At 44.2% G+C, this 14,211-nt stretch overlaps 1 protein-coding gene across 7 annotated transcripts in view; it reads right to left on the minus strand.

Annotated features, from left to right (window-relative positions):
• KCNMB2 (potassium calcium-activated channel subfamily M regulatory beta subunit 2) overlaps positions 1 to 14,211 on the minus strand; it is a 1,082,301-nt gene that overhangs the window by 219,001 nt on the left and 849,089 nt on the right. The gene's annotated exons all lie outside the window — the stretch shown is intronic.

A 14,211-nucleotide genomic window follows, 5' to 3' on the forward strand; every position in this document is an offset into this window, starting at 1 on the left:
TGTTCCCATGAGGCATAGGGTCAAGACTGATTTGCATGTGACTGGATCTGAACTGGGGTGGCGAAGTGAGCTAAAGAACAATGATGGTTTAAACCCAGATCTGTGACTGGGGGTGAGTGTGTGAAAAGTTTCAGCACCCCGTCCATCATCTCTTCTGTTTGCTTTGTTTGCCCTAAGTTGGCAGGGCATGCACAGATGTGAGTCTCCTGCTCACTTTGCCACTGGATTCAAGCAAGCCTGGCTGATGAGGGGTATTACCCTCAAACTGGTCCCAGGATTCTTGTTTCTGGTCCAGAGAAAAACTGGCTTGGCAGTTTGGGCTGGACTGTTCCCATGAGACACAGGGTCAAGATTGATTTGCATATGGCTGGGTCCAAACTCGGGTGGCAAATTGAGCTAAAGAACGATGATGGATTCAACCCAGATCTGTGACTGGGGGTGAGTGCTCCGTCCCTCATCTCCTTGTGTTGGGCAGTTAATCAAACAGGAGCTTTCTGGATTTTCCCTAGCTAAAGGCTACCATCTCAATTATGAATTCATTGGGAACAAGCTCTTTGTGGATTTTCAATTTCCGAACATGTGGGAGGCCTTCTTTGATGAGTGATGTTGTCCTACATTCTTTAGAATCCTGATATGGCAGTGAGTGGTGCAATGTAAGTGTTAGAAGGAACTGGGGATCATGATAATTCTTGGGGTATTCTACGCACCTTACAGGTGGGTTCAAACAAAACAGTATACAAAAAGACCTGTTCACAATGTGAACAATTGTTTGATATATCCGTTTTAGTTGTCATAAATTTTAGACACTATTTTCAGCTTGCGATTGTTTCGTCTAAGCTATTAAACGGTATAGTTCACTTCAGAAAGAAAGAAAGAGAAATTTTGCATACGAGGTAAGTTAAACTGACTATCAATGTGTCTTAAACTTATGTCTCCAACACCCAATTATGGTGAAAAAAGATCGAGGAGGAGTGTTGGTGCCTCACGGTAGCGCCACCAGAGAGGGTTAAGCAGGATGGTACTCGCCTGCTACCTCAAATTCTCATCATCAGCTACCAACACTCCAAAAGCAAGAAAATTGTGTGAGGAAAACAATGGTTAACTGTACAGGTGCTAAGGTGTGTAATTAACGATGAAAAAGAAATAAAGAACTGTGCTCTACTGTGTGCACCGTATCGAACCCCATAAAGATATACACTGATATCGTAAAAAGAGCTAATTCACACTGGCTTGCATATTTTATTCTAAGCTGCGTGATGGCTCATATGTTTAAAATGCCGACATGTTTCATTGCCACTGGACAAAACTCACGGCAATTTCTTCAGGGCGTGGGGTTTGTTCGTTTCACCCTGCACCTCAATTTGTCAATTAAAAACAGTTCTGTAGGAGACAAAAGAAAACATACACAGACATAACAACACAGATCAAACTTGGTTGGTAACCTGTTATCTCAGGACAAATGTCCTATGTATTGTGTTCCAGAACACCCTTTAACATATTTACCGGGATCTTGCCCACCATGGGCATACCTTTACCCTTTAGTCCTTGCGGCTATATATACGCGTTCAAGGCTCCGCTTATTCCACTTCACTCGTAAATCTGTAATATATAATGTACAGTGAGGATAGCATGATTGACAGTATTTGGTGTCTCAATCATTGTTAGTGCGGATGTATCTCCCTCCTGTTTCAGGTGGTTCCCCCACATCCCGGGATTAAAATAACAAATGTCTCGTGTTTGGCGTCCTATTAAAGAATGTTAAAAATGTTAAAAAATGTTCCCTTGGATATGGCAGACCCTTTATAAAGTTGTAACCTGGCCCATTAAACTTCCAAGACTCCCGCTCCAACCTGGGTGTCCCAAACTACCTTCTCTTTGGCCTTAATCGAAACTAATTCCCCGATTTAGAACCATCTATCGAGACTCACCGTGATAGTGTTCGTAACTGGCGTTGACTCAGCCCAGCAACAACACGGGCATTCAATTGCGCAGTTTAAAAACGTCATTGCGTGTACCACGTGACTAGCCTACGTGGGTCCCATTCACACACAAGGCTTGATGTGCTGTAAAAGAGGTTGCCATCTTGGAATGGGAAATGCCGTATTGTGCCTATCCCCATTGATATACGCAGACATATTCCTGCATGTATTTATTAACCGGTGTATAATGATAATCACTGTATATACACCCACCTATTTGCAGCCTTCAAAGACACCAAAATGATGTATTTCATGGGATACTCCTACAAGTATGTGTCTCTATGTAGTTTTTCATTTGAGGTATTACGTGATTGGATATCACGGATACCATTCAGAAGGCTTGGTGTGATATGAAGGAAGTTGCCATCTTGAAATGGGGAATATCGTGTTATGTCTGTTCCCATTGTTTTGCAAAAACGTGCTACTACTAGTATTGGCTACATCCCGGTGAAGGATACTGAGGAATGTATGTACATCAACCTATTTACAACCTTAAAAGCACCCAAAGTGATGTATTTTCCTAAGATGTTCCTACAAGTATATGTCCTTATGTAGTTTTCCATAGGGAGCTATCGGAGTCGTAAGTATGGTTAATCTACCCTGTTTGGTAACTGCAACTGTAATGATGGATCAGTAATCGAAATTTTTAATATATTAAGATTGCGTTGATGACAGTTACAACTCATTGATATCACAAGCCTTGAATTGATTCGTTACCCGAAAACAGGACCTCGTGTGTAAACGGCTAGTATATTGCTCATGGCTTGGGACTGAAAACTGGTGACTCTCAATGGTATGGAGGAAGGGTTACATGGATCATATGTTCACCTTGCTCCATTCGATAAGGTCATTTAGTCCATTTTGGTCCACACCCTCTTGATAAATCCAACGTGCTTCCCTGCTACTCAGTCTGGATTCAATATTAAACTGGTCGCCTGTAACTCTTTCTAGCACTGTCCAGCGCACTTCTTGAGCAGTATGTTTTTGTGTTTGAAAATGTTGTACCAATTTGGTGCTCAATTTTCCTGCACGGAGTGTGCTTAGATGTTCTTGTATTCTTGTTTTTACCTTCCTGGTGGTAAGGCCGATATAGTGAAGGTCGCAGGGGCATGTTAGTCTATAAATAACGTGCGAAGTGTTACAGTTGCTGAATTTGTTTAGAAACCAGATCTTGTTGTTTGCAAGAGTAACATTTTTAGTGGGCGATGTAAATGCGCACACAGAGCAATTTCCACAAGGGTAATGCCCCGGGGGGATGTTGGTCTCACGTGGAGTTATTTTAGGTCTGGTGTGGACCAGCCGGTCCCGGATGTTCGCAGATCTTTTGAATGCAAAACGGGGTGGAGGCATTTGCATATTGGTAGTGCTAAGCAGATGCCAATGCCTACGAATAATCTGCCTGATTTTGGTGGAAAGTGGTCCAAAGGTAGTGACCACTGGAATACATTCACCTTTTTCCCTAGAGGTCTTTTCCAACAGGGCTGCACGGGGCGTGTTGTATGCTCGTTTTTTTGCCTGTCTTATGACCTTCCTGGGATATGCTCGATCTTGTAGCTTGGTAGCCAATACATGGGATTGTGCAGAATATTCCTGTATGGTAGAGCAGTTTCGACGATATCTTAAAAACTGTCCTACGGGCAGGTTGTCACGGAGGGCCCTAGGATGGTAGGATCTGTAATGTAAGAGAGAGTTTTTGTCTGTTGGCTTATGATGAACCCTGGTCACCAACCTCTCATTCTCTGCTTGAACCAGATATACTGCACTGGTTTTGCTCATTTCCCACGTGAACTTTAAGCAGTCGTCAAGGCTGTTAAGCCAGACAAGAAAATCCTTCAGTGCCTCCTCCGTCCCTTCCCATATACAAAGTACATCATCTATGTATCTCTTCCAGAGGACAATGTTCCTCTGGAAGAGATTGGTGTCTGAATGGATATGGTACGCCTCGAACTGGCCCACATAGATGCAGGCTAGACTGGGGGCAAATGTAGCCCCCATCGAAGTCCCCGACACCTGGAGATATATTTGGTCCTTACATGAGAAGAAGTTTTGGGTCAGTGCGATCTCTATGCACTGAAGGACGAAGGTTTGGGGGCAGTCATAAAACCATTCAGAATCCCTCAGGGCACGCGCTGCTGCCACCAGCGTGGCCTCCTGAGGGATACTGGTGTACAACGATTCAATGTCGATGGTTACAAGGTATTGTTTTGCTGGATTATATGTGATATTCTCCAAAATTCTCAACACGTCCGTGGTGTCCTGGACGTATGAGGGTTGAGTGATTACACATTCTCTTAGGAAAAAGTCCGCAAACTGGGATAGCGGTTCTAATAGCGATTGGATGCCGGAGACGATGGGTCGTCCCGGCGGAGGCTGTTGTTTCTTGTGGATTTTGGGTACAATATAAAACGCCGGCATTCTCGGTTTCGTGTTGATCAGGAATTCGGCTTCCCTATATGTAACCCATTTCTTTTCTTTGGCCTCGGTTACCAGTTGGATAATGGTCGCCTGCAGGTCATTAGTGGGGTCCCTCGCTAGAGGTTTATAATTGCAGCGATTCCCCAACAGTCTAGCCACCTCTGTGTCGTAGTCGAGTGTATCCATCACCACCACTGCCCCGCCTTTATCGGCTGGCTTAATGGTGATTGTTTGATTGTTTTGTAGGCTTTTCAATGCCTGCCAATCTCTAGAAGTCATGTTGCTATGGTCCACAGTCTGCATGCTTTTTTCAATCTGACCAATATCCTGTAGGATCTTCTGTTCAAACACCACAGTTTCTGGACCTGTTGTGTTTCCAGGGGGACAAAATTGGGAAGGGCGCCGCAAATTAGTACAAAAATTGGATGCAGTGTCCTTTTCCTTCCCGGCAAAAAACTTTTTAAGTTTAATCTTCCTCATTAATCCATACAGTTCTGCCCGGAGTTGGAACCCATCATGCCGGGGGGTGGGGACATATCCCAACCCTTTGTTGAGTACAGCAGTTTCCGCGTCTGTAAGAGGATATTGAGAAAGATTGACCACAATGTTGTTATCATTGGCAGTTATAGGGGTGTTCTGCCTCTGCTGCGAGTGATCCTCGGGAAGAAGGACTGCCAGGTCGAGTTCAGGTTCTGACGAGCCCGACCCCGTCCCCGGCCTCTGTAATTGTTCACCCTTTGGTCTGTTGTATTGTGTGTTTGTTGACCTAAAAAAACCCTGAACATTGCTCCCAGGTCCTCGTTAGTTCTATCCTGGGGATTGAACTCGACCTGGCAGTCCTTCTCCCCGAGGATCACTCGCAGCAGAGGCAGAACACCCCTATAACTGCCAATGATAACAACATTGTGGTCAATCTTTCTCAATATCCTCTTACAGACGCGGAAACTGCTGTACTCAACAAAGGGTTGGGATATGTCCCCACCCCCCGGCATGATGGGTTCCAACTCCGGGCAGAACTGTATGGATTAATGAGGAAGATTAAACTTAAAAAGTTTTTTGCCGGGAAGGAAAAGGACACTGCATCCAATTTTTGTACTAATTTGCGGCGCCCTTCCCAATTTTGTCCCCCTGGAAACACAACAGGTCCAGAAACTGTGGTGTTTGAACAGAAGATCCTACAGGATATTGGTCAGATTGAAAAAAGCATGCAGACTGTGGACCATAGCAACATGACTTCTAGAGATTGGCAGGCATTGAAAAGCCTACAAAACAATCAAACAATCACCATTAAGCCAGCCGATAAAGGCGGGGCAGTGGTGGTGATGGATACACTCGACTACGACACAGAGGTGGCTAGACTGTTGGGGAATCGCTGCAATTATAAACCTCTAGCGAGGGACCCCACTAATGACCTGCAGGCGACCATTATCCAACTGGTAACCGAGGCCAAAGAAAAGAAATGGGTTACATATAGGGAAGCCGAATTCCTGATCAACACGAAACCGAGAATGCCGGCGTTTTATATTGTACCCAAAATCCACAAGAAACAACAGCCTCCGCCGGGACGACCCATCGTCTCCGGCATCCAATCGCTATTAGAACCGCTATCCCAGTTTGCGGACTTTTTCCTAAGAGAATGTGTAATCACTCAACCCTCATACGTCCAGGACACCACGGACGTGTTGAGAATTTTGGAGAATATCACATATAATCCAGCAAAACAATACCTTGTAACCATCGACATAGAATCGTTGTACACCAGTATCCCTCAGGAGGCCACGCTGGTGGCAGCAGCGCGTGCCCTGAGGGATTCTGAATGGTTTTATGACTGCCCCCAAACCTTCGTCCTTCAGTGCATAGAGATCGCACTGACCCAAAACTTCTTCTCATGTAAGGACCAAATATATCTCCAGGTGTCGGGGACTTCGATGGGGGCTACATTTGCCCCCAGTCTAGCCTGCATCTATGTGGGCCAGTTCGAGGCGTACCATATCCATTCAGACACCAATCTCTTCCAGAGGAACATTGTCCTCTGGAAGAGATACATAGATGATGTACTTTGTATATGGGAAGGGACGGAGGAGGCACTGAAGGATTTTCTTGTCTGGCTTAACAGCCTTGACGACTGCTTAAAGTTCACGTGGGAAATGAGCAAAACCAGTGCAGTATATCTGGATCTCGACATTCAAGCAGAGAATGAGAGGTTGGTGACCAGGGTTCATCATAAGCCAACAGACAAAAACTCTCTCTTACATTACAGATCCTACCATCCTAGGGCCCTCCGTGACAACCTGCCCGTAGGACAGTTTTTAAGATATCGTCGAAACTGCTCTACCATACAGGAATATTCTGCACAATCCCATGTATTGGCTACCAAGCTACAAGATCGAGCATATCCCAGGAAGGTCATAAGACAGGCAAAAAAACGAGCATACAACACGCCCCGTGCAGCCCTGTTGGAAAAGACCTCTAGGGAAAAAGGTGAATGTATTCCAGTGGTCACTACCTTTGGACCACTTTCCACCAAAATCAGGCAGATTATTCGTAGGCATTGGCATCTGCTTAGCACTACCAATATGCAAATGCCTCCACCCCGTTTTGCATTCAAAAGATCTGCGAACATCCGGGACCGGCTGGTCCACACCAGACCTAAAATAACTCCACGTGAGACCAACACCCCCCCGGGGCATTACCCTTGTGGAAATTGCTCTGTGTGCGCATTTACATCGCCCACTAAAAATGTTACTCTTGCAAACAACAAGATCTGGTTTCTAAACAAATTCAGCAACTGTAACACTTCGCACGTTATTTATAGACTAACATGCCCCTGCGACCTTCACTATATCGGCCTTACCACCAGGAAGGTAAAAACAAGAATACAAGAACATCTAAGCACACTCCGTGCAGGAAAATTGAGCACCAAATTGGTACAACATTTTCAAACACAAAAACATACTGCTCAAGAAGTGCGCTGGACAGTGCTAGAAAGAGTTACAGGCGACCAGTTTAATATTGAATCCAGACTGAGTAGCAGGGAAGCACGTTGGATTTATCAAGAGGGTGTGGACCAAAATGGACTAAATGACCTTATCGAATGGAGCAAGGTGAACATATGATCCATGTAACCCTTCCTCCATACCATTGAGAGTCACCAGTTTTCAGTCCCAAGCCATGAGCAATATACTAGCCGTTTACACACGAGGTCCTGTTTTCGGGTAACGAATCAATTCAAGGCTTGTGATATCAATGAGTTGTAACTGTCATCAACGCAATCTTAATATATTAAAAATTTCGATTACTGATCCATCATTACAGTTGCAGTTACCAAACAGGGTAGATTAACCATACTTACGACTCCGATAGCTCCCTATGGAAAACTACATAAGGACATATACTTGTAGGAACATCTTAGGAAAATACATCACTTTGGGTGCTTTTAAGGTTGTAAATAGGTTGATGTACATACATTCCTCAGTATCCTTCACCGGGATGTAGCCAATACTAGTAGTAGCACGTTTTTGCAAAACAATGGGAACAGACATAACACGATATTCCCTATTTCAAGATGGCAACTTCCTTCATATCACACCAAGCCTTCTGAATGGTATCCGTGATATCCAATCACGTAATACCTCAAATGAAAAACTACATAGAGACACATACTTGTAGGAGTATCCCATGAAATACATCATTTTGGTGTCTTTGAAGGCTGCAAATAGGTGGGTGTATATACAGTGATTATCATTATACACCGGTTAATAAATACATGCAGGAATATGTCTGCGTATATCAATGGGGATAGGCACAATACGGCATTTCCCATTCCAAGATGGCAACCTCTTTTACAGCACATCAAGCCTTGTGTGTGAATGGGACCCACGTAGGCTAGTCACGTGGTACATGCAATGACGTTTTTAAACTGCACAATTGAATGCCCGTGTTGTTGCTGGGCTGAGTCAACGCCAGTTACGAACACTATCACGGTGAGTCTCGATAGATGGTTCTAAATCGGGGAATTAGTTTCGATTAAGGCCAAAGAGAAGGTAGTTTGGGACACCCAGGTTGGAGCGGGAGTCTTGGAAGTTTAATGGGCCAGGTTACAACTTTATAAAGGGTCTGCCATATCCAAGGGAACATTTTTTAACATTTTTAACATTCTTTAATAGGACGCCAAACACGAGACATTTGTTATTTAAATCCCGGGATGTGGGGGAACCACCTGAAACAGGAGGGAGATACATCCGCACTAACAATGATTGAGACACCAAATACTGTCAATCATGCTATCCTCACTGTACATTATATATTACAGATTTACGAGTGAAGTGGAATAAGCGGAGCCTTGAACGCGTATATATAGCCGCAAGGACTAAAGGGTAAAGGTATGCCCATGGTGGGCAAGATCCCGGTAAATATGTTAAAGGGTGTTCTGGAACACAATACATAGGACATTTGTCCTGAGATAACAGGTTACCAACCAAGTTTGATCTGTGTTGTTATGTCTGTGTATGTTTTCTTTTGTCTCCTACAGAACTGTTTTTAATTGACAAATTGAGGTGCAGGGTGAAACGAACAAACCCCACGCCCTGAAGAAATTGCCGTGAGTTTTGTCCAGTGGCAATGAAACATGTCGGCATTTTAAACATATGAGCCATCACGCAGCTTAGAATAAAATATGCAAGCCAGTGTGAATTAGCTCTTTTTACGATATCAGTGTATATCTTTATGGGGTTCGATACGGTGCACACAGTAGAGCACAGTTCTTTATTTCTTTTTCATCGTTAATTACACACCTTAGCACCTGTACAGTTAACCATTGTTTTCCTCACACAATTTTCTTGCTTTTGGAGTGTTGGTAGCTGATGATGAGAATTTGAGGTAGCAGGCGAGTACCATCCTGCTTAACCCTCTCTGGTGGCGCTACCGTGAGGCACCAACACTCCTCCTCACTCTTTTTTCACCATAATTGGGTGTTGGAGACATAAGTTTAAGACACATTGATAGTCAGTTTAACTTACCTCGTATGCAAAATTTCTCTTTCTTTCTTTCTGAAGTGAACTATACCGTTTAATAGCTTAGACGAAACAATCGCAAGCTGAAAATAGTGTCTAAAATTTATGACAACTAAAACGGATATATCAAACAATTGTTCACATTGTGAACAGGTCTTTTTGTATACAGTTTATTGAGTGGGGGATGACCTGTTCTCTGCCCCTTCAGCTCCTTATTGTAGACTGTTCAAACAAAACAGACCAAGGTTTCACTTCAGTGCAGTGCCGTCATTTCAGAGGATGTGCTCTCAGTGAGTGACAAAGATATTGTGGTCTACCATGTTGGTGCTAGATTAATGAGAAGTGAAGTATAGTCCTTGTCCTGTGATATCCAGGGATCTTGTAGCAACAAATAAGCGTATTATTCTTCCACGGTCTATAAATTGGGTAATAACATTTGTTATACACAGCCTTATGTGAACACAAAGCTGCACTAGAAGGCACTACATTATAAACCGACTCAATCAATCAATCAGGATTTATAAAGCACGGCTAATCACCTGATAGGGTATCTAGGTACTAGGAGGCCCAGGAGCCTTATTCGAACAGCCATTCAATTATATGAATTTAGTCAACTTCATTGGGTTCCTAGCATGGAACATTAGTCCTTGGCAAGGCCCATAATTACATCAGGATGCAAAAATGTGCTTGACAGGCATCATATACAAATAGCATAAAGAAGGTAAGGTCTCCTGAGCAAATATCCTCAGTCTTCTTGCCAGTCGGCCATCTGTGAGTGATGCTACGGGAAATCCCAGCGATTATATATTAATCAAGAAGGATTTTTTCTGATAAGATTCTACTGCATCTATTTATCAATAAAGAATCACTCCATTCTTGGAAATTTTTATCTCAACTGAAGAACCGAGGCTTTAATTTGGGTGTTGATAGCACGCTAAGGGGGATTCACAACAGGAAATATAACGTTTCTCCATTGGAAGGCCTGTTCCATTGGTATTGATACCACAACATATTTTAACCCTGTTAAAGTCCTTTTACGGACGAAATGCGTTGGCTGGGCTGATCCATGTATTCATTCTTCTAATTGTGAACATAAAAGAGACATAACTGAATTCAAGAACTATCAAGACTCCCTTCTACATTTAAAATATTAAATTGTACTTGACATTTGAATTGCTTTAGATATTAGTGTGCTCCTTGATACTATCTTTGCTATTAGAAGACAAATTCTTTTTCTGTGAAATTTGACCGCTCAGTAGTAGGGTCAAGTCAAGTGTGAGCACCTTTGTGCTATATATTCTGTGCGGATTATGGGTATTCTTCATCGCTTGGACGCCTCCGGGCAGCAATTCGCGCTCTACAAATGTACATCCTATCCTATCCTATCCTATATACGATTTTGAGGACTTATTAACTGGTGCAGTCCACATAGCCCACACTACTGCTCCGTTACCTTTTGTATACAATTTGGAAATATTGGGGTAAACTCTAGTTGTGTAACGCACTGTGCATCCTCTTGGTCTTCATTGACTATGAGTTGTCCAATACAATGGCCTGGAGCCCATAGTGACACTCTAGTTTTACCAAGACAACACTTGCCTCCGAGTAGCTTCTAAGGGCCTGATTACGAGTTTGGCTGATGAGATACTCGATCACAAATGTGACAGATATCTCGTCTGCCGTATTCCGAGTTCCATTATATCCTATGGTACTCGTAATACAGTGGAGGATATATCCGTCACACTTTGTGATGGAGTATCCTATCCGCCAAACTCGTAATCAGGCCCTAAGTCTAGAAGAGGTCCTTATGCCAGTCATTCTCTAGAGTTACACAAATTGACAAACTCTCTGCTAGCAGGCTCATCACCACCCCAGCATGTTTAAATCTAAATCATTTTGTCAGCACATTGATCTTCAGTCTCAACCTATTTTCATTGAACCTGGTAAAGAAGCCTCTTCGTTTGGCTCGCCATGACGGTTTTGTTACTGCTAAGTGCCATCCTGTTGATCCAAGAACACTCTTTGGGATTGTCACGTTTCCCTGGCATGTTTCTATGTTCTTGTAAATGTTATGTGGTCCTTCTGAAATAGGCAGCAACATTATCTACCAATTTTTTGTGAGCCCCTCTGCCTCGCGTCTGACAGGCTGCTCATGGAATGGAGAGCAGCTGGTGGGACAAAAATGATTGATCGGTTTTGGGCTCCATCCAGGAAAATGTTCCACGATATAGTTAGCTCTGCCTTTGGCTCAGAATCAAGTCACATATTGAACGAGCTCTCGCCCACACGAACAGATGCAGAAGGTTCGGACAAGCACACAGGGACTGAGAACTCAGGACATTTGCAGGGATATGTAGACAAGTGCTGTTCAAAGGGCACTGGAAGATCAGCAGGAACTAGAAGCATGGATGGTACAGGCTCAGTCTTTGAACCAGTGGCGGCTGGCAACATTAAAATATGGTAGGGTGTGATGCCCAAGAAACTCACCATATATATTGCGCTTGCTGGCACACAAGCTCTGGTTGCGGTCTTCCTCTTCGACCTGGCTCTCTCCTCGGCGAAGACTCGGGGCAGAAAGGGAAGGACTTCCTCCCTTGTGCAATGCAAGCCAACCAATCAGGATTTTTGGAGCAGGCTAACCCAGTGCACATTTTGAGGCTGGGGACCTGTGGCTGCAATCCCTCAGCTGTTTCTGGGATTGCTACCTCTGAAGTGTGCATGTCAGATTGGCCGGCTCTAGACAGCCGGCCAATCTGACATGCGCACTGGCAGGGGCTGAAGTAATAGTGCAATTGCACTAATAAGCGCCCCCACCCTCACGCTGTAACAGCTCGAGCCTGCGACACATTAAAATAAAATGGTATTTATCACCATTTCTTTAATGTGTGTGCCTGCTGCACTTGCAGTAGGTGGGACGACGCTTCTCCGCCATAATGGAGGAGCTCCCGCTTCTTTGAACATCCATCTGCCCTGCTGGAGGATTCCATTGTGAAGACCTCTGGGTGATGTGATTGTCTTCATGCTGTTACATTACACACTAAGAACCCTATTTACTTTCTCTAGTTGTCACACTTTTCCTTTGCTTAAGCCCCTCATAAGGAAACAGGAAGCAATGAAGGAGCTAAGGGTGGGAGAGTCAACCTTGTGATGTCATCCGAGAACCAAAGAGTGCATGAAATCACTTCCACTAGCCCTGGTATTTTAGTGAACCAGTTTCCATGGAATGGATGTCACTTGGAAAGAAGGTATCCTTAAGGGCCTGCACACAAGGGCCTTGCTCAAAAGAAAAGTAGTTAATCTATACATATATAGTTATGTTTATGTTGGGTTGCAGATTAACTGCTTTTTCCTTGTCCCGAACATACATAGTAGTGTAGTGTAGTTGAAAAATTGCACCAGGCAAAAGTTTGTAGGCGTTATAGTGGGATGGTTAAGTGACTTTCAAAAATGGCTCCTATTCCTTCTGTGCAGAGTTTGCCTCAGCAGAAAACTCCACACAGGTGAAATAGAATCACATGGGGGAATACACCTTTTTTAATGAGTAAAAAATAGTTACCCTATATCCCACCAAATTTGAAGGTGATCTATTCCCCTGCCACCCTGCAAAGGAATTTATGCAAGCCCATGGCAGAAGTGTAAATACAACCTTTTCCTGGGTGGAAACAGGAATGAGAGGAGTTTTTAAATGACCCGAAACACATGTTTGTGGGCATTCGGAAGGTTGTAATTTTAACCATTCTTTAGAACACCCCTTTCGCACCCCTCGGGTGGGATTTACGGGTGAGGAGAACTCTCCAAACATTGGCGGCCGACACAATGAAGAGGTGGTGGGTGGGTGGAGAGGGAGCGGGGAGCGCGGGAGGGGTAGTGCGCAGCGGGCTTAATAATATATATATTTTTTTTTTTAAACACTTTCCTGGAGCTGAGGCCGCCTTTAGTGTTCCTGGTCCCAGGCTGGCAGCATACACTGGGACAGACTCCCTGTGCCCTCCCCGTGCTGCTTTCATGCTATGAGTTTCTCCAGCCTGACAGTTCAATGCAGCCGGGCTGGAGAAACCTAAGTGCGCATGTGAGTTTGGCCTGCCTGAGACAGCCGGCCAAACACATATGTGCACTTAGTGAGTGCACATAGCACTCCTCCTCTCTCCTCCCATGCCTCAGCCCCGCCCCGCCCCGCCCCTCCCTGATAGCGCTGTCTCAGAGCCTGCAAATAAAAAATAAAATGACTTAGGTAATCGTTTGATTTTTCACCTGCTGGCTCAGAACCAGTGGGGCGACGCTCCTCCGCCATTGTAGAGGAGCCGCCTCCCCTGTCTCCCAATGTGGCGGAGATATTCACACACACATGTTAATGCGTTTAACCCTGACAGAAATCCCTTTTTGAATTCTTGGCAGATCTAAGAAAGGTAAATTTGGTGGTAAGCTTATATTTACAACCAAATGTACCCTTGTGGAGAAGGCCAATTGATGGCTGAGGGAAAAACCATTGGGTCTACGTCACCAGTGTATGGGGAGGGGACATCAGTCAGAGTCCAAAGGGAAGAGAGAGAAATAATTGGTTACATGTTAAGGCCAGAAGAAGGCTAGATGAAACATCAATAATGCTATGAAGATTTCCACTTCTAGGGCAGAGAGAAAAATTGTAGACTGGATGATGAAAGCCGCACCCATCTGCCCTGAAACGTTATGACCCAACTACTCTCAATATGTCACCCTCAAATTATTCAAGGGCATGCATATATAGAGGTGCTTTATTTATTCATTGCAGTTTTATGTAGCGAGAACAAGGCCCAAGGGCATTAAAG

Source organism: Triturus cristatus, chromosome 11 (assembly GCF_964204655.1).
Source record: "Triturus cristatus chromosome 11, aTriCri1.1, whole genome shotgun sequence".
Taxonomy (NCBI): Eukaryota; Metazoa; Chordata; class Amphibia; order Caudata; family Salamandridae; genus Triturus; species Triturus cristatus.